The sequence below is a fragment of the Anas platyrhynchos genome, chromosome 5 (genome assembly GCF_047663525.1).
Source record: "Anas platyrhynchos isolate ZD024472 breed Pekin duck chromosome 5, IASCAAS_PekinDuck_T2T, whole genome shotgun sequence".
NCBI classification, from domain to species: domain Eukaryota; kingdom Metazoa; phylum Chordata; class Aves; order Anseriformes; family Anatidae; genus Anas; species Anas platyrhynchos.
Genome location: NC_092591.1, coordinates 14,167,682 through 14,188,712, shown reverse-complemented (window position 1 = coordinate 14,188,712; position 21,031 = coordinate 14,167,682). Strand labels below are relative to the sequence as shown.

Here is a 21,031-nt window from a genome sequence, read left to right as displayed (position 1 = left end):
TTCTTTTAAATAGGGATTTAATGCTCATGAATGGAAGGTGAATGCTTGAAAATGAAAGGTGATCACTGCAGTAAAGGACAAATCAATACAGAACCAAAGTGCTTTACTTATCCACAGGGCAAACTAAAGTGAAAGGAAATGTCTTCAAGACCCTCTCAAGCAGTTGTACTAATAGAAATGATGATTAAATTCCCATACTATTACACCTGGACTTACAAAAAATCAGTGATTAAACATTTACTAGGAAAGGAATTGGCAGTTACCTGGACTGTGGGCATTTTGTTGTTCATTTTCCTTTAGCGTGATTTAAAGGAAAAGAATTTGTTTGAATTTTGTGAACTTTTAATTAATAAAGATTTGTAACTACAAAGAGCAGTTGTAGAAGAGGCAGGGTAAAAAATATCCCCTATAAGTTATTTAAGGTTCGGTTCCTAGGGATGCAAGGAACTGAGTACTTTTCTTGGGTTCTGGGTCATACAAGTATAAATGAGTGTGTTTGGAATAATAGCTGGAAAGCTTTTTCAGTAGGAGTAAAATTACCTTTTTTACCCCTGGATGTGAATAATACTTGACATTGTGTGTCAGCAGTACAAAGTGCTGACACGTTACTGCTGTAATGTGGTGGCAAGAGAAGTGCTTATGTTCACAGGTAAAATATTTTTGAATTTCATAGAAATTGTAAAAATGAAAATAGAATTTGGGCCAGGAACTTTCTGTGCTAATCTGGGACTAACATTTGGGGGTGTTGGTGTCAAGAGAATTGGTTTGGGGTCATTCTCAGCAGTAGATGAAACAATGAAGAATACATTTCCTTTGATCCTCCTGTAATCCCTGATTGGCTGGAAGCAGGGAGAGACAGTTAACTTCACGAAGTCAATAAATGTGGCCATCTGGGAGAATGCAAATTTAGACAAATGTGATATATGTGGGATGACACTTTTTGCTTAGAACATGCCACACCATAAAAGCATTAAAATACATTCATATGACCCAGAGCATTTGATTAAAGCCTTTAATATACAATAAATTCAACCCCAAGCAAACTTAAGAGTACAAATTCCAGACCCAGATTCATTCAGGTTTAGTTTTCTGCTTCTTTAGCCCCTTCTGTCTGTACTGTGTGTTTCCTTTCAATTCAACTGAGTGGAATCTGTCTATCCATTGTGCCACAACTATCCATTGTGCCACAACTACTCCTTTATATGGAAAATTGTTTTTCCTCTTTCAGTTCTTTACATTTCATCCTTTTGAGCCGTCAGCTTGGAAAAAAAAAAAAAAAAAAAAAAAAAGTTACGTATCTATGTATGTGTGTAATTTCTTCTGGAAGAAGTCACAGTACTCCTAAAACGAATAAAGCTACAGGACCTGATATTCATTGCTACTGGTAAAAATATTTTGCATTCAACAGCATGTCTTTCCCTACCTGCAGGAACATCACTTTTGATATACTTGGGCTCAGCTATTCCCAGGCAGGAAGAAATCCAAAGCTGCTCACAGTCTTTTTCCAAGTAGTAAAACATGCAATGCTGTTATCCAACTTCAAGCTCTATAGCTAGCTGCACAGTAATATTTATCTGTCGATACATATTTAGATCTTTAGATCAGTCATAGTGTGCTTTGGTATGACATAAAATGCAATTTTTCTGTAGACCGGACTGTGTCTTGAATTTGCTTACTTAAGCCAAATATGTTACTTAAATAATAAAATGAGAAAGAACAACTTTTTGCTCAATCAGATAATGACAAGACAAGAGGGAATGGTTTTAAATTTAAAGAGGGGTGATTTAGATTAGAGGTTAGAAGGAAATTCTTCACTCAGAGCATGGTGAGGCACTGAAACAGGTTGCCCAGAGAAGCTGTGAATGCCCAATTCCTGAAGGTGTTCAAGGCCAGGTTGGATGAGGCCCTGAGCAACCTGATCTAGTGGGTGGAATCCCTGCCCATTGCATGGAGGCTGGAACTGGATGATCTTTGAGGTACCTTCTAACCTGAGACATTCTATGATTCTATGTTGCTTAAAATCTGTTTTAAAGCAGTGTATTAACTACCTCAACCAGTGGAAGTCCTTTTTTTTTTTTTTTTTGGTGGCTGCCAAATACCTACATTATGTGTCCCATAGCATGTGAATAGCTAAAACTAAGGATTGCCTTTTCCCTACAATGTGCATAACTGGACAAACATATGTTATGATTTTCAGCTGATGTAAATAATTACATTAAGTCATTACTTAAGATTTGTCATTTTTCTATAAGAGATTGAACAGCTCTAGTTAGAGCAAACACAGGTTTTTGTTTGTTTGTTTGTTTGTTTTGTGTGTGAAATGATAAATTGTTTTTTTCCAAGATACCAGACCATTTATAGTTAAGAAAATAATAGCAGAGATAAGCTTGCATTCTTTGTTTACATTAAAATTCTACTAATAGTGGAACTAGCCACGTGAGTAAAACTTGTCTGACTAATCCTTACTTTGTGTGATAAGAGATAATAGATAATGAAACAAATCAAGCATCTCAAACTGAGGATCAACATTGCAGTAGAAGGAAAGCCGGTTTATTCCAAAACAAAACAGTATGTCTGGTCTTCAGGTCAACAAAACTGCTCCTGATGACCCAAAAGCTCTGTTTTTATGGTAGGTGAGCAGACTATCACACCAAGGTCATAGCTATAATGCTGAAATGAGAGGGTAAGCTGAACGGTATTTACATATGATGGAGAGGCCTACTGGAGACAAGGATGTAAAGCAGAAAGCAGATGACATGCCTGTTACTATCTGTGTTTTGAAAGGTGAAACAGACACAGAAAAAAACACCAAAGGTTTCTGAGGAGAAAAGAGCGTGAGGGACTCTCCCTTTAAAAGAGTGAGTCCAAAGTCCAATTTCCTGTAAAGTCTCTTGTGATCATGTCTACCTGTGATTAGAGAATTAAATATTCCACAAGTCTAACTGTACACTCATTTACTCTCACCTTCTGTTCACACCGGTCCTCTAACGGCTCTGTGCAATAAAGTACACACTGCTAACCAACACAACCTACTTCATCTGCACTTCATCAGATTAACATTAGGTTGAAATCTCCTAGACAATATAAATGAGATCAATAAATAGTGCAATCAATCTCAGCTAGTTTTAAATATCCAGAGAGAGATTTAAACAGAACTCCTCTAAGCTGACATTGCTTTAGCAGCAAAGAGAACAGCAAACGTATTTGTACTGATACTAACGTGTCTGTTACCCATTATGATGCTTCTTACACTTAACCAGCAAAGCCAACAGGACTCTTCTGGTTGATTTACTGGTGCTTTGGAGTAAGTGTTTAGAATAGAAAATTGTTGAATTTGCAGTGAAATATATATTTATATATTTATATATTTATATATTTATATATTTATATATTTATATATTTATATATTTATATATTTATATATATTTACAGCTTTACTTTTGCTTTGGATTTCCAAATATACTCTGCTTGAGTTGGGCTTTATTTGGTTTTGCATTTCTTTTCATATTTCCCAGGTGTTCAGTCAGGGACTGAAAAATTTTGTCCAGCTCTGAGTACATTGTCATTGGCTAAGGAATAACATATATATTTCCATGATTTTTCAAGAAAAAAAAAAGAATAATTATCTGATATGTTGTAAATGAAGCAAACATACAGAACTCCCTGATTCCAGATATTATAAAGATCAGTGACAGAAAACTTGAAAAGCCAAAGCAATAGCACAGTAACAACTCCTACAGATAAAAAGGACAGTACAGTACTTGAAAACAAACAAACAAACAAACAAACAAAAACAACAATAAAACAATCCTCTTCATGGTATAGGCTTGATAATTTTATCCATCACTTCATCTTTAAGCTGAAATCAGAGCAGTTGCAACAGCCACAGTCAAGAATGGTGATTCAAGCCCTGACATAGGTTCCAGACTGAAATAGGGTGAGACAATTCAGAACATTCTAGGTTTTAGTATCGTTTCAGTTTCCCCAAAACTGCAACAACTGCTTCATGGGGCTAAAAGAATCTTCCTCTCATAAAAAGAGCTTGTTTTTTGAAATGCAGCAAAGCAGGTAGGACTTTTCTTATATCCTTTCTTTCTTTTTACCTTTCTGTGACCCCTAAGAAGGCACAGTCCTCTCACAGTCTAATCAGCATGGGAAATTGCAGAATGAATGGGCTGGAAAATTCCTTTGAAAGGCAATAATAATATATATATTTTTTCATGTATGAATTCCAGCTTGATTTTTAGGAGCTCACAAATTGAAGTCACGGTTATTGTTTTTTTTTTTTTTTGTTTTGTTTTGTTTTTTTTTTTTTAAATTTACTCCTTTCTAGAGCTTTCTGAAGGTACTCACTTTTGCATAAGTTGTAAGTTTGTGTTGAAATCCTATGATAGTCTGTGTTATGTGGTTTTAGTGTGTTCTGTACTGCCCTGGGAGCTAACCCCCTCCCCCAAAGAACTCCTTCTCAGCCCCTTCATCTGTAACCTTTCTGCAAGTAAATGCTAATTGAAAAAGAAAGAACACCACTAATCTTGGAATTTAAATGCATTTAACAAAACCAATCTCAATCTAAATTGTTGTTTCACCATTCCCTTTTCCCCAACAGATGTTGAGAAACTGCAATTCCTATTAAGAACACTTGACTGTTTACTCAGCAAGAGAACTTCAGGCTCAGGCTGCATCAATCTAAATGCGTTTCAGGACGTCAGTCTTTTGAAAAGTGCAGACTGTTAGTTGGTTATTTTTAAATGTAATCTTCACATAAAAGGGTTGCTGCTTTTTTTTTTTTTCTTCTTTTTTCTTTTCACTTTGTCATCCTCTTCCTCCTACTTTTTTTTTTTTTTTTTTTTTTTTTTTTTAATAATGGCATCAAACATAGATGTCCTGAATTTTTATGCCCTATTCCGTTTAAGTTTCTCTCCATGGTGCTTTATTTCATTTTTCCCTTCTTTTCAGCTTTGAATGAAAGGGATATTAGTGACGATTGTGAATATTATTGCAGGAAAAAAAAAAAAAAAGATGCTAGAAATGTTATGTAGTAAGAGTGTTAGACATCAAAAGGAAGAATATGTTTTCTTACTGAGCTTTACAGTAAAGCCCCCGTGGGCTTTGACCACAGACCTACGTAAAGTTATCTGTTCAGATAAAGGCAACTTTGTGTGGTTTTGTTGTTTTGTACCCTGGGCGTCGCTAGTTAACCATGATCAGGAAAGTAGACATCTTGTTTTTTTCTCTCCTTCTCTCTTTTTTTTTTTTTTTTTTTTCTCTCTTATCTCTTCACACGATCCCTCAGTTAATAAATGCAATATTGGTATTTGTGTATATCTCCTAAAGTGATAATCATGAAATGAAACTTAGGCCTCAGTTCTGCAATTACAGTCGGGCTGTAAACCCACACAGTGACACTGGCATAAACTCCTGTTTAGCATGAGTCCTTCAAGACTGTTTTACCATAGAATACATTTCATTGGCGTTACTCATATGGTTTTTAAGTGTGGTGGGTCAAGTCCTCTCACTGTTACTGGGGGGAGTGGAGGCCAAGGCTTGCAGGCCTTGCTATGTACCTGCATTGCCGGGGCAGGTCTGTGGTGGCTGAGGCCATCCCACCTCCAGCAGTTATGTTGCCTTGAATACAGCTGCTGCTGTTCTGAGGTCTTTGGAATAGCCTCAATTTTCTCCAACAAGAGCACAATCTGTACCGTGCAAGATCAGGCCTAACAGCATGGCTCCACCCTGCCACGTTTGCATGTTGCAACACAGGGAAAGCAGGAGCATGTGAAAATGGCACGTCAGTCAAAAAGAGAGCTTGAATTATGAATGCAAACAGGCAACAGGTAACTGTGTATGTATGAGGGTGAACATCTGAACTTGTGAAATCTCAGGCAGAAACCTCCCACTTGCTAGCTGCTATCTGTATGGGCTGGCTGTACATTTCGGTAATGCCTGGTCTAAACAAAATTGGTCCATCTTGAATCCTCCAGTTAATAAAGAGGAACAAAACACAACCACCAAATAGACGTCTGCTCTGTAGTTGGGCTTCTGCACAAAGACTGTCTAGATTAGGAAAATGGGGGGGGGGGGGTTGTATTCCAGGAGGCAGAGCTGGTGCTAAAACAAAGGTCCTCAAAAAGAAGTGCTCTCAGGAGAAAAAAAAAAAAAAAAAAAGGTGGGGGTGGGGCTGGAGATAAGGTGGCTGGAGGAAGGATTCTGGAAGATTCTTGATCTTGGAGATCAGGGAGGTGATAACACATGCCAAGAAATTTCCAGGACAAGTGCTGAACAACACAACGTTCTTCAGAGATCCAGCAGTGATCCCTGCTTGCAAAGGAAATCAACATTAATTTAACACTGGGGAGGGAAGTGTGTAAGTGGGTTTGTGAGACAACCAAGTTGGGTAGATGCTCTGATCCTACTGTCATTTACTTTGTCTCACTTGTGACAGAAGGGTAAAGAATACTGAGACAAGCATCAAAGGCTGATACTCAAATATCTTGAGCATCAAAAACACCCAAATATCATAAACATGTTTTTAAAATGGAATAGGTATTTCCTTAACATTTCTAAGAAAAAATAAAAGTGCATATGCAAGAAGGAAATCAAATAAACAATGGACTTTGATTAAGATTCAAATCAAGGTTTCAATATTCCAAGATAACCTGAATATAGAAGCAGTTATAATAAAAAATAAAAAATAAAAAGAAGAATCATGAAGTGCAATATACAAAGAAATTTCTTGCTATGGCAATCTAATGGATAAGTTTGTAGCCTTTACCCCAGTTACATACCCAGAAATCCACTGGAACCAATTACTTGTGCGTAGAGCAGGCAGGAAGGATTTTCTTATCTGCAACATGTAGGGATATCAGAAACAATTAAAAAAAAAAAAACAAAAACAAAAACAAAACAAAACAACAACAACAAAAAACAAAACAAACAAAAAACAAAAAACAAAAAACAATGTTTGAGAAGTTTTTTTTTCATTTGCGCATTGTATTAAAAGCGTGCAAACCCACAGTATTATCAACTCTGCACCAGAAAAAAAAAAAAAAATAAATCTGCATGGTTGCAGAGTATCTGAATTGTATATATAGTTTCTCGAAATAGTCTATACCATACAGTGTCAAGAGTTCTCCAGTAGTTTCATTGGATGGCTTTCTAGCTTATACTAATGCACCTGAAAATCCTAATGGCCAGGGCAAATAAAAATGCCTGTGCAATAAGGAAAGTCTACTTCTAAGACACTGTTGCTTACATGATCTTTTTTTAAATTCAAAACCAATATATAGAATCACCAGCACTTCCATCAAAGTTACACCTGTTTAGGTAAATCAGATTTCTATTTTTGGTCCCAAAAGTAGCCTTGGAAAGAAAGTAAATTTTATTAGAAGACTGAATTGTAGCAAAACAATTTTCCCTTCTAAAACGTTAGAACTAAAAGAGTTTGGGTTTGCGGTTCCATTTTGCTTTTCCTTCAATATCAGAAATGCAGGTGTTTGCTCTCTGCTTATGTTTCGTTCAGAAAATGCGTTCGTTGTGGTCACTGCAAGGGAAATTCCCCCTCTGTGAATGTGTAGCTTATCTGGGCTCCCCTCTGACCCTCTTTTGTAGCATCACTGTGTAGCAAGAGTAGAAAATCTTGTACATTTTTGTTTTGTGTGAAGGATCATCCTTTTTCAAGATCTTAGTGGTAAAGGTCAACTTGTAGTGTTTAGTTTTCTTCTCCAATAACATTTCATGTTAGGTTTGTGCCTTTTCTGGTGGTGTGATTGATTTATTCATTCTGAAGCCAGAAGACCCCTCCAATATCTCCTCTCTGCTCTAGGAGTGAGCTGCAGGAAAGAAATAGCATTTGCAGAGATGCAGTACTGCCCTGTGACAGGAGAGGAGGCTGGCTCAGTCCCTTTTCAAGTAAACACGTGGCTTCTGCATACCAGTCTGTGCTCACAACACTGCCTGGAAATGTAAGAGCCTTTCTGACCTGTGTGACAACACATCAAAGGTAGAGCTGCGTGGTGTGGAGGATAACCAAGATGGCCTTCCACCTCTGGAGACAAAGCAGCCAGACTGACAGTCAGGTACAGCTGCCTCATCCTCCAGAAGAAGGAATGTATCTTCTGGAAGATGTATTCTTGAGTATTCATTGGAGAATGAGTTGTAGAGGGCTGCAACACTTTGTGTAAAACAGTGCAGCCCTGTCCATTGCTGTGTCAGAAATGTTGCATGTTGAACTTGGAGCAAAGACCCATTCAGGTCTGTGTTCTTCCTTCTAGTAAAAGTTTGTTTCCTTAGCATCCAGTCTAACTATATTCTAAAAGGTAATTCAAATGATAATTTTTCCCCAGCCTATAGTGTCAGTGGGAGCTGCACCCTGGACTTACAGGATCTGGGGTGGCCAGCCAGCTACTCAGCCAGGACAGACTAGATGTTGATCAAACATAAACAATAAAGAAATATATTTGCAAAGAATAAAAACAAAATCTTCAGGGTTCTGTAAAACAAATGCAGATGGTCATTTTTGCATCTCCATTTTAGTAATCAGAAAATATGCAGTTCTTAGATCTGCATGTCAAGGTCGCTGTTGGCTGATCAGGTTGGAGAGGTCAATGAAACATCTCTTCGTATATAAATATTTGTTTGCCTTATTGTCAAGGGCCAAATTGAACCCTTTACTGTCACATATTTGTTGCCATGTGAGTAGGATGGTTGTTTCTCTTTTTGGTTCCAGGACACTGACAAAGGATCTAAGGAAATTTGTTATTGCTGTGCACAAACCTAGGCGTGTCCTACTGATAGAGGACAAATAAGGTGCGACTTACACTTCTCTGCAGAATTTCTCTACCCAGAGTGAAATGATATATATATATATTTTGTGTGTGTGTGTGTGTTTCCCAAGATTGGCTTGCAGTATGTTCACAAACTGCAGTTAGTAGAAGAAAATTTTCACTTCAACAATAGTCACAGAAGTACATGCTAATGGGTACCAGTTAACAAAGCAACGCTGAATTCCCATTAAAGTAGGAAATTCCCATTAAAAAAATGTTTCTTCAGTTAGGAACACCTATAGTTTTTATAATTATTTAATAAATCCTTAATTATTCATGTTGCAGATTGTGTCCAAGAATCTTCTGGGATTAGACATATTCTTTATAGCATTTTTCATACCCTGGTCAAAGGTCAGAAAATGTGGAAAACTTACTTACTTCTTGTGATAATAAGCTCTTTTACTTCTGTGCCTTGGTTCAACAATTATGTAGGTTTATGTTTTACTTTTATTCTGCTTGGTTTTAAGTATGTATTTAAGTACTTGAATTAAGATTTTGATGTACAAAGCATCAAAGGAAAAACAAATATATTTTTAGCTATTTAATTCACACTTGGGTATGAAGACTCAGACAAGTTCTGATATTTCCTATCAGTGATAGTTACAGCACTAACACAATGCAATAATTCTAATTGGTTAACTAGAATTATTATTTAATAACAATGTTTAGAAAAAATCTACAGAAATCTTCAGAAATGATCTATGATCTAATCTACAGAAAAATCTATGGATTACTCTTGCAGAGTATATAATTATTGTTATCCCCATTTAAGGTGAAAGTGTGAAAGAGAGATTCCTGTTTGGCATTATAGGATGAACTGTTCAGTCTGGAACTAGAAAGCCTAACTTCTGTCTCTTGATTAAAATCCACTTTAAAGAGTGACTAAAAGAGAGTGAAGAGTTACATTTTTTTTTTTCTTGAGAACAAAACTTGGTCACTAGTTAGCCCACAGCTTTCTAGAAAGTCATTTTAGGTTGTTAAAAGTAAAATTGTACCTGTTTAGTGAATCAAAATAAAATCAAAAATAATCACAAACAAAAAGATAATGGGTATGATGAGTTTTCACAAAAGATTAAAGATTTGTAAGGATTGACACACTTTCAAGAAATGTTTGATTTCATTTAAAAAGCAGATCAAATTAATACTGTTCTCATTAAAAAAATAAAAATAAAAATCAAAGAACAAAATCTACAAGGTATTTAACCTTTTTATTCCCCACTTTCCTTTTAAGGGTTAGCGATACATGTATGTACCACTCACAGAAATGCTGGAGGGGTCATCTTTTCTGCTGGATTAGGACCATGTGTTTCATGTTAGAAGAACTTACTCTAAGGAATACCCACATTTTTTTTATCTACAAACTATTCATTCACTTGTGGAAATAAAATATTCAGGGGTTCAGGATTCATAATGTGTTTCTTTAAGGTACTGCTGCAGTTGTGGATAAAAGGTGATATTGCAGTGAAAAATGCTGCTAATTACCATTTATTATTATCCATTATTATTTCCATTTATATCTCACTATTTTTAACTTGCTCATATAATTTCTCTTCCTATGACTTAGTCCAGATTGTATGATAATAACTGAATAAATAATGCTAGTGCTAGCTGTTTTCCTTTATTATTATTATTTATTTTTTTTTCATGAAACCAGATTTCTAGATGTGAATCATCACTTGATATTCCCTACCCCTCCTAAAAACACAGCCATAATTTTGTAGACGTTGCTAAGTATTTGAGGTGAGTGTTTGGTAGAATTCTGCAGGCATGTGACAAACAAATAAGTAAACAGAGTAAATACAAATACAATGTATTCTGTGGATTTTGCCAGGATTCTGGGAACATTTTTTATTGACCTGAAAAAGAAATTTTTTTTTTTCTCATGTGCTGTTTTCTGTATGTTGTGTCACACAAAGCATATTCTGTACAATCTGTGAAGCCTCACATTAGACAGAGTGAAAGTTAAGTGAATTTTAGGAGGATTATTTATTATATTGCAAATCACAGCCTGGCATAGTGCATTTCTTCACTGAAATATGTTTTTAGCACTTTGGAAATCCCTTTGTATGCATCTGAGTCGATTAATTTCTCTGCAAGCATACGTGCTACTCAATATACTTGTTATGTGTTTGTAGCTCTCAGTGTGTAATGAGACATTTTTGCTGTTGCTGATAATTCTGTAGATTCCATTGTACCCAGACATATGGTGTCAGTTGTTTGAAGGCTTTAGAAGCTCTCGGATTGGCTGTGATGTATAAATGCAATAATCCCCATAGAAAACTTCGGACTTCTAGAATCAGAGTTTAAAATCTGCATGCTCACTTGCAGGCTGGGGAGTTTTAAAAACAAACGGGCCCTTGTAGATAATTTAACATTAATGGCCCGAGTCAACAAGAAGTGCAAAACATTCAACGCCCAAGAAGAGCTATCTAAAGTCTGAGATGTGCTTCCACGGGGTATGAGCCAGATGGAAATATGTATAACCAACATTTTATCCATATTCAGTGTATATTAAATTAGTGTTATTAAAGGACAATTGTTAAATACTTTAATAAGGAAGAATGATGATTTGCCTTCTCTGTGTAGTCCTAATCCAAAACCAGCAGCATCCAGTTGAAAGACCCCATTGATTTTGATGGGTTTTCTATTGAGCCTTATGTCTGCAAGCTGAATGAAATACAGCTGCAGGGAACTGGAGGGCCCTGGTTTAGCAGATGCTCCTGGCCTGCCCTAAAACCGTACAAATCACCACAGGTCCTTCATAGCATGTGTATCTGGTGTCATGCCTCCATCACAGTCAGGAGGAGACTTACCATAGGTTCGGGGTAGAGTTCAAATTTCACCCATAGTGCTCAGTTTATTTTGTTTGCTGTTCTGGGTATTAAATATCCCTGATGAAGGTGTTCTGCTTGGATTGCCTCAGTAGGCATGTAAGCAGCAGAGTTTGGCTATTATATGTCTATAGCCCTGTTGCCTGAATTGGGGCATAAATACATTCTTTCTATGTGCAAAACCTTGGTGCAAAGCGTTTGTTATTGTAGCAGCCTAATAAAACAAATATCAGTCAAAAGCCCAAAATTGCTCATATGATAAGTGAATAAGGACCATTTTCCCTGTGATATCACGGCCTTAAATAGTGTTTCACCAAGGCTAAGCTGGGCTGCAGTATGATTTGTTAGACATGACTAACTACAGATAATGTTTGAACAAAATAGGAACAGCATTTCTTCTGTCCTCCTAAAACATTTGCTTCCATACACTGTGGTAAAGCTTTTTTTAGGGAAAACGAGTACATTAATGGGGTCTTCTATGCAATTTAATGAACCAGTGGGCCTCAACTTATTCATTATTTATATAGCTATTGTATTTAGGGCAGCAATGCTCTAAGTCCAGGTTGTAACTAGGCCCCATTTTTCTGGATGCAATACAAACACAGAGTTAATCAACTGAACAACACATAACGATTTGTAACTTCATTGCTGTTGTATATTGCAGGAATACCAAAACAGGTGCAGCCCAGGAATGTGTGACCAGCTAGGAATTATCCCCATCTTGTCCTCTCCCATAGAAGGCTACTTAAAACTCTTGGATGAACATCAACCAGCTGTTATCCAATGAACAGAAATTAAATATGCAGTGGGGGGCAGGGTGAGGGGAATTAGCCTGCCCATACAGCCTACACGTGGATGTGAGAAAAAGGGTAAGTAAAACAGGGAAGCAAAAAAAGCTTTTAGCCTTATATTCCCCTGGATTCCTCAAGGCTAAATGGTAAGTTTGTCAGGTCCTTTAGGTTATGCTGAGAATAATATCTCTTTGGTGATGACCAGGCATTTTTTCCTTGACACACCCTTTCACTTGCAATTCCTTCTAGTATTAGTGCCAAGGGAATTTATAGGTGATACCTTTACAGACCATTTTCTGTGTTCTGCTTAAGAGTAACTTTCCCCCTGGTTAGAGTACTTTCTCCCCTCACAACTTTGTGGAAGACATCCAAATGAGCAAGTTCCATCTAGTGTTTCCCATAACACAAAATGAGAATGATCCATACTATAAAGCTGGTGTGAAGGAAGCAGAACTGAGATATTTGGTCTTTCTTAATACATCTCTCTAACTCTCAGCTGAAGATGAAAGATTAGGGTTATTCAGGTAAAAGATTCAGACAACCAAATATATTTGTAAATTACACACATATCATCAGCTGAAAATGGTTGATTCAAGGGGAAAATTTAACCCAAATTTAATTTTACTTTCAAGGACTTATTTTTAGATTTTTGTTATAGAAAGGAAAAACAAAACAAAACAAAAAAGTGAATTCTATTGATAATATGTAGGTGAGAAAAATACCATTCCATGATCCTGTCAGACAGACACAGAGGTTGAGGATTGTTTGCAAAGTGCAATTTTCCCTCTGCTTGTTCTTTGAACCATCAGAAGGACCAGTTGTACACTCACCTGGAGCTGCCACTACAGTAGTCTCTTGTGCTCATGTCAATAGTGCTGCTGTCTGGAAGGGAAGATAATGGCATCTTTGACAATGAGGAACTGCCTCTCTAGAGCCCAAAACAACCTTATTTGGGTATATACTTTATCCTTTCCCTCACATATGTAGGCAAGAGACCGTAGCTGATATCAGAGGAGTTGCACATGATGGGTTTTATTTTGTGAATAGGAAATATTGGGATTCAGAGTGCTACTTACTTTTTGCATGCAAATGCCCTGTTTCTCTTACATAAAAGGCTGTATAAGTTGCAGATAAGTGTTTTGTGAATCAAGCCCGAAATCCTCTTTTTATTTTAACTGGAGACTTTAGCCAGTGGATAAGCTCCATCAGACATTATTCAAACATTTTATGGCTTGCAAAGAATTTTTTTTTTTTTTTTTAAAGAGCAGTTTAAATAAGAGAAAACAAACAGTTTCGTTGGAAGTGGCCTGGTTATAGATATCTTCTTTCCACCCCAGTGGCTTGATGTGACTGTTAACTGGCATTTGGCTGTTTTATAACTGGTGCAATTATTTTGTCAAAGGTTGTAGGGTTTTTTCCTCCTTTAAAAAAAAAAAAAAAAAAGTTAGTTTACAGTTTATTAACTTAGATTACTGCTAATAGCTCCCATGGGTCTTTCTACTGAAACAAGGACCAGGATAACTGATTTCTTAAGACCAATCTGGAAGACTTTAAAATGCATTAATAGCTATCACTGAAACAGCAGGAGGAAGAATAATCTGTCTTTTTTTTTTCTTTCTTTTCTTTTTTTTTTTTTTCTTTCTTGTCTTTTCTTTTTGCTCTTCTTGTTCTCTGCATAAAGTTTTCCCCCAACTTCATCCATTTATGTTATCCTCTTTCTCTCTCTCCCTCTCTCTCTGTTTCAGCTATTAACCGACTAAGTTGCAAGTGAGTGCGAATAATCAGCAATGACTCTTTTTGGCTGCTCAGGAAGCACATTAGCACATAAATAGGAAACATGGACTGATTCTAAGATGGCTCAAGGAAAAAGTGAAATGATAGTTTAAAGTGTGGAAGACTGAAGTCAAAGCACCACATTATCAAAAAGGTCTAAAAGCACTGTAGGATAATATTAATGGACTTTAAAACATTTTGCTTTTTCATGCGTAAAGACTTGTAAAAACAACACATATGGGTTAAACATTAGGCATGTAGCTGTTTGGTTTATGAAGAAAGCAATCTTTCTATGAAGAAAGCAATCATTTATTACATGCGTCTATCAGCAGGAAAAATATTTTTCTACTTTCACTGCTTTGGCATGTCTCCTCCAGTCATCCCTTTCCATCCTACTCTCCACCTTCCTGGTCAAAAGAGGAATGTGTGGACGAAGGCTGAGCAGAAATATTTACTCAATGTGACAGAACTTGTGTCTGGGAAACCTGATGAAGACTTTGAGAGAGAACTTTCTCTCACTTGTATTCCTTTGTTGCTCTTGCTATAGAGAGTAATGAAGAAAATCTGATCTACCATGGAAAGACCGTAAACAGTTAAAGCAGCAGGGCTGTTTGTTATCCAGGTACTCACATCGGAGTTACGTGGTGCCAAACATCATGAGGAAGTGATAATATGAGTCCGTATCTGCAGGAATAAGACTGTAGGTATAAGCAGTGAAGTTATATTATTCCAACTGTTCTCATCACTTGAAATTATGATGCTATGGAGTCTGCAGCATCAGCTATCCAGCTGAGATACTGGATGAAATTTCATTTCTTCCCCTGCTTCCTTCCTGAGTAGTGAAACTTATGCACTAGTCACATGTATTGATTTTCATGGTTTTAGTGTACTAAAGTGTACACAATGTGTACACAATGTGTACACAATGATCTAAGGAGGAAAATTTACTATGCTAGGTGCTGTACAAAAGTAATAATTGTCCTTTCCTCAAAGATTTTTTAATTAAAACACCATTAATTGTATGGAATAAAGAAAAATGGGGGTGGGAATGGGAAGAAGGGATGTTCTGATCCTATGTCTAATGGCAAGATGCAGATAACTCAGAAATAGTTGCTTTGAGACCTGAAAACATCAAGCAAGATACCTACAGCAAAGGTATCAATACATATAAAATAATAAATAACAAGACAGTATTGAGCTACTTCATAAGAATCATTTCTGAAAATGTTGCCCAGAAAATAAATTAAATTATGTAGAACTCAGTTACTGGCATCACCAGGTGCTATAAATCAGGATAAAATCCTTAAAGTAGGTTTTACTGTATTTACAGATCTTGGTGCTGTAGTCTGTATTTTGGTTATCTGCAAAGGTTTACAGACATATATTTTCATTAAAAGTTGCTTCCAGGAGTCCATTTCCAACTAGTTCATTGATTTAGTTGAAAATGTTTCATTTTCAGGCTTGAGTGGGGGTCATACCATTGTGCTCTCTTTTCAATACTTTGCAGTTTTATTCTTTATTGACTCACAGAGGTATATTGAAAGAACCAGTGTTATCAGATATGCAAGCTATAGCATAATCCTATTTTTCTGGAATTAGTTTTGCATGTAGTCTGTAGTGTGCTGAAATGTTCATTTCTATGCAAAAATCAGAAAGTTGAAAAAACTGACCAATGGGTTTATTGGGAGGATACTTATGTCATTTTCTACTACCAGTTCTTGACATTCAGCTGTTGATGTTCAAGTGCTCCTGTACTAAAAGTGCATGTCAGATAGTATGGCAGTGAAATAGCATACTTTTCTGTTACAATGAAATTTCAATAAGAGTGGAATTTTGCCTTAAAAAGAGGACAGTGATCTTCTCACATACACTGTCCTTTGTCCTGAGGCACACAAAATCCCCAAATCCCTAAAATATTTTATCTGTAGATAAGATAATTTTGCACCAGCCCAGGCATGAAAAAGAAAAGTATATCAGATGCAGCTGGAAAAGTTGCTCAGGGAGAAGGTAAATTAAAGGTTTCTATCTTATCTGTATTTCAATTACAATTTTATTTTTGGTCCCTGGCAGTGCAGACAGTTGAAATCCTGGGAAGTGGAGACACTCATAGGTGTATGAAAAAGGAACCTTTAATGGTGAAGATGTATATATTTGATCCATGCTGCTTTTCATGTTGGGTATACATAACATTAAAATAAAAATGTGGACTCTTATGGAGGGGCCCATCTGTTTGAGTTGACTTGAGGATTTTTTTTTTATTTTTTTATTTTTTTCCCTTTTCAATAGTAATAACCTAGTTTAAGAGTCTGCAGATCTGCCTGTCTCATTCTAAAGGTCAGTCCTAATGAAAACAGCTGTGCAAGGACCAGCAGAACAGTTCATCATAAAGAGCTGATCTGGCTTCCACTCGGGGCCATGCTGTATATTTGAATCTACTGTCTCAGAGTCTTCTGGGAACCGGATGATGAAGCTCTGAGATAAAAATCTCTTAGCTCTTTGATACTTGTGTTTGTGGGTAAAGACCATAGAAGACTTCCTCTCTTGGATTTTCCAGACTTCCTCTCTTGGATTGTCCAGTGGCCACATAAGTCTAGATCTTGCTGAAGGTGTTGACATTTCATCAGGTGCCTTTCTTGTTTATTAACTGCTTTTCCAAAGACATGAAACACTGAGAATATTTTCGTCTTAGTTTTGGATGTAATACCAATCTCCACTGTTATTAAGAATAGAAAAATGGTCAGATGACACCCCACTGCTACTGCGTCTATAAATGATTCATTCATTTTTGTAAACAGAGAAGCTCACTAGTACAGTCTGGAGCTGATTTATCAATATATTCTGTTGGCTTAGCAGATATTAGCCATAAACCTGGTTTCATGGGCCAGGGGGCATGGGGAAAGCCATGGGTTTCATGGGCAGGTAAATCTAGTTCTTCAGAATGATTCTGGTGCAACAAGAGAATAAAAAAAACATCTTTCCTGTGCCTATATTTCTATCATGAACACCACAAATTGATTGACTGATTAATTGAAGGCTTTGTTATCATTGGGTTACTCTTGGAGGCTAGGAGGAACTGGTACTGTTTCCCATGAACTAATCCCTCACCTCAACCACTGGAACTAGTTGCCTCAGCTGAAGAAGTGCTAAAAAGCCCCAAATGTCACTGCCTTTCCTTACTGGAAAAGCCAGGAATTCCTTTATATCAGTACAGGCAAAAGGTGAAAGGAAGGGAGCTCACCTTTATGAACCCAGTAAGGCTAAGACTGTTTAAATCCCTTGGAAGATTTGGGGTAAATATGAATATGAACTGTGATGTGGTAGCTAAGACTAATATCTCTTTGGAGCTTTTGTGTAGACAATCCTGATCTTTGTTTTCTCTCAGAAAATAGATTGCCTGAAAAATGATCCGAGATTTCAGTATCTTCCAATTTTAGCTGCACCAATACTATTTATGATAAAGGGTCAACATTTCTATAAAATTAGTAAGAGAAAGAGGTGTGAGAAGGTGTGAGAAGGTGAGAGAAAGAGGCTAGAGAAATGCCACAAATTATAATAGTTAAAAAAGACAAAAAAAGTAGTCAAATCTTTTCATGTCTTATAGTGATTCACTGCCTTTAAAGAATTAGGTGTGAACTGATCAACACCTTCTAAAATAGGGTGTGTTAATGTGTAGGTACATGCACATACACATATTTATACTGTCTATTTATAAAAATATAATTATTCATATATTTGTGTTTCTGTGTATGAATATATAGCCCACACATATGCAAAATTTGTTTGCTATCTTCTTGCTTGGGAAAGGAAGATGGAGAAGGATTCTCTGTCTTCTGCCATCCCTCTTGGTAATATTTTCTTGTGTCTGTCTCAGATTCACATACAAATATTTGCTAAGGCATTTTCCAATCAAACTGAGATTTGAACAATTGCATGACTCGTTGCTTCCTATATTTCATTATCTCCAGCAAAATGTATATTTCCTCATTGCTATCACGGAAACACATCAGGGTTTTCATGTGACACAGTTAAAATTCACAGTGCATTCTCATAAAGTGCACCAGGCAAACATTTTAGGGTCTGGTGGTGTCCTATGGAGAAAGACCTGCAGAAATCACCAGGATAGAATGACGAATGAATGCTGGATTGTATTGCAGTTGAAAAGTAGCAGAAAGCTGTCTAATAGATCTTCTACTGTTTAGTGAACAGGACTCACATTAGGTAATGGCAGCAGAAAACATTAAAGACAATTGTATATGATGTAGTATTCGGTCAGATTCATTCACAGTGTATAGTCATTTCCAAATGGCATTTTGCTGTTCTTTGTTCTGTAGCAGTGCCTAATATTTCTAAACATTTTTAGGCTTTGTGACACCTTAATGGTATACAATAACAGTATGCGTCCCTCTTAGAAAAATGGATACTCTCATTTTTCTAAACATTGTGCCTTTACCTTTAACCATTTCCATTTAAATGCAAATTTCAATCATGTCCACCTCTCTGTATTCCAACAGAAACCCAGGGAAAAGACTATACCTTAAATCCTAATTTCTCCATAAAGGGAGCAGTTTCCTTCAGGTGTGTCACTCCATGTTATCTATTTTCATTCTCATCTTATATGTCATCAACGTGGCATGTTTACCTTTCAGATTTCACAAATTAAAGTCTTTTTTTTTTTTGTTGTTGTTTTTGTTGTTGAAAATTATCATCAGTAGTTATCTTTATTTCCTGTTAAATCTGCCTGACGTCACCAACTCACATGAAAATTTCCCATTCTCGAGTCTTTGAATTACTACCAGCATTACAGGTGTTTGTACGCTTGAAAGTTTATAATTTCCTAAGCAACTGCTGACAAATTAAGTGAATTTGTGTCATAGGCATGGATTAATCTTGTAATTATTGTTCCAGTTTAAAGGAAATAATTGAATTTCAGGGTTAAGGATAAAACACGATGCTATGAAACATATGTGATACTGGCGTTGGTTTCCTGAATGTCTGTTCTTGGTATGCAGCTTAGCAACACATCTGAGCAATTCATTAAGGTGTCTCTGCTTAGTGAGTCTTTGGAGAGAAAGTTTCATTTGAATCCAGCATGTAAAAAAGCACTCAGAAAAACAGCCAACCAAAACAAAACATCCCTCTCCCTCCCCCACCAAAAATCCCAGACCCTTTATCTGTTTTTAGTCCCTCTTGATTTACTTTTGACAAGAGAGGGCACTGTGATAACATTCTAAAGAGTGGACATATTTGTATATACTTGCCTCTGAGACAGAAAGGAAGCCAGGGATTAACCCCTGAACCAATTACTTTACAATATAGCAACTACTTCAACACAAAGAGGGGAGAAAAAAAGAGACAATTTAACTAATTAGTGCGAGTCACAGTGTTCTTTTTGGGAATTACTCTGTTGGAAGAAAAAATGTTGAGTGTGCTCATAGGGAAGAGGATGTCTGCTTTAGAGCGTATTTATTAATTTTCATTTTGAGTCAGCATTTACTGGACAAGAAATATAGCTGAAAATATGTAAGGCTCTAGTCCTTTAAGAGAATTACACATATTGGAAATGCTGTGCCTGCCTATTGCTTCAGCAAAACTTTATTTTTAACCCTTTATTAAAATGCAGCCATGTGCACTTGTAATTCTCTATCATATTCCTGGTGTTGGGAGATTAAACTCACTTTCTGTAGGTGAGTAATATCTTATGTATGCCATTTTAACATGAAGGTAGCTGTGTTACACATCTTCCTCTGCAATTAAGTTGTTTCCTACATTAACTGGGATGAAAGAGACTCTGAGTACGATTTTTTAATGTAGATAGTATTGGAGCACTTGAGTTCTCAGGTGGTTGGACTTGGAGGAAGGAGGTGATTTAAGACTTTGAGCACCTGTGCTTTGAAAATCAGATTATTTTTAAGTGTCATAAATTGGAGCTGTTTGTTATTTTCAAAAAAAAAAAAAAAAACGTGCCTATGTGTGGTTTATGAAGGTTAAACTGTTTTGTTGGTAGGGTCAGGACACTTCTTTCCTGCTTTGCTGCCACATATCTAGTGCATTCTGGTGAGATATTATTGTCGATAAGAACAAATGTCATCTGAGAAAAGCAAAAGTTAGAGAATGTCATTTGCATTTTAAATTTTAAGAAATGTTTTGTGGATAATAGAGGACAGATTCCTGCCATGATGAGCAGAGATGTTAGATTTGGTATTCACTTGATTATAAAATCTATTGGGCCTTCAACTTTTACTGCTCTGGGACACCAACTATGCTTGGGAATAATTGTGCCCTGTTAAAGAAATTTTACTTATATTGTTACATATAATCCAGGCTTTGGGAATAATCCTGGCTTGATCACTGTGTGGCAGATAGGGAGATCCGTGACTACCTTGGTTTTATTTTTTGTTTCTTCAACTTCCAGAGCAGAGTTCTTTAAAAAATAGCTCCTTTCCCTTTCTAAGCAAAGACTCTGAGGTTATTTATCTTAAATGTTTCTTCTTTCTCCAAACTGAGAATCCTCCTCCTATAAGAAACTTGGTCGAAAATGAAAAGAACAAAATACTCTGAAAGTGTCAACTTTCTGCCTCTTTATTGCAGTAAACAGGACACCATTTTTTCCTACTTTATAATTGTGTTTGTTTCTTTCTAGTTCATGCAGGCTGGAGCAGATGACTACCTGATATGACATGATTAGCAGAGAGCAGTCCCCCCAGAAATATTTTAGCTGAGTCTATTTCTCTCTTGTATTTTGTTCTCCAGCTTTTGAGCTTGAAGAATATATTAGCTAATGGGGAGTTGCCTGCTCTCTATCTTGATCCAGACA

General features: G+C 36.5%; 1 long non-coding RNA gene across 1 annotated transcript in view; it reads left to right on the top strand.

The window, feature by feature from the left end:
* LOC101805074 (uncharacterized) overlaps window positions 1–21,031 on the top strand; it is a 119,547-nt gene that overhangs the window by 85,808 nt on the left and 12,708 nt on the right. Inside the window, exon 6 of the long non-coding RNA XR_005266362.2 lies at window positions 12,318–12,522. This is a non-coding gene — a long non-coding RNA (uncharacterized lncRNA). The remainder of the gene's footprint in view (window positions 1–12,317; window positions 12,523–21,031) is intronic.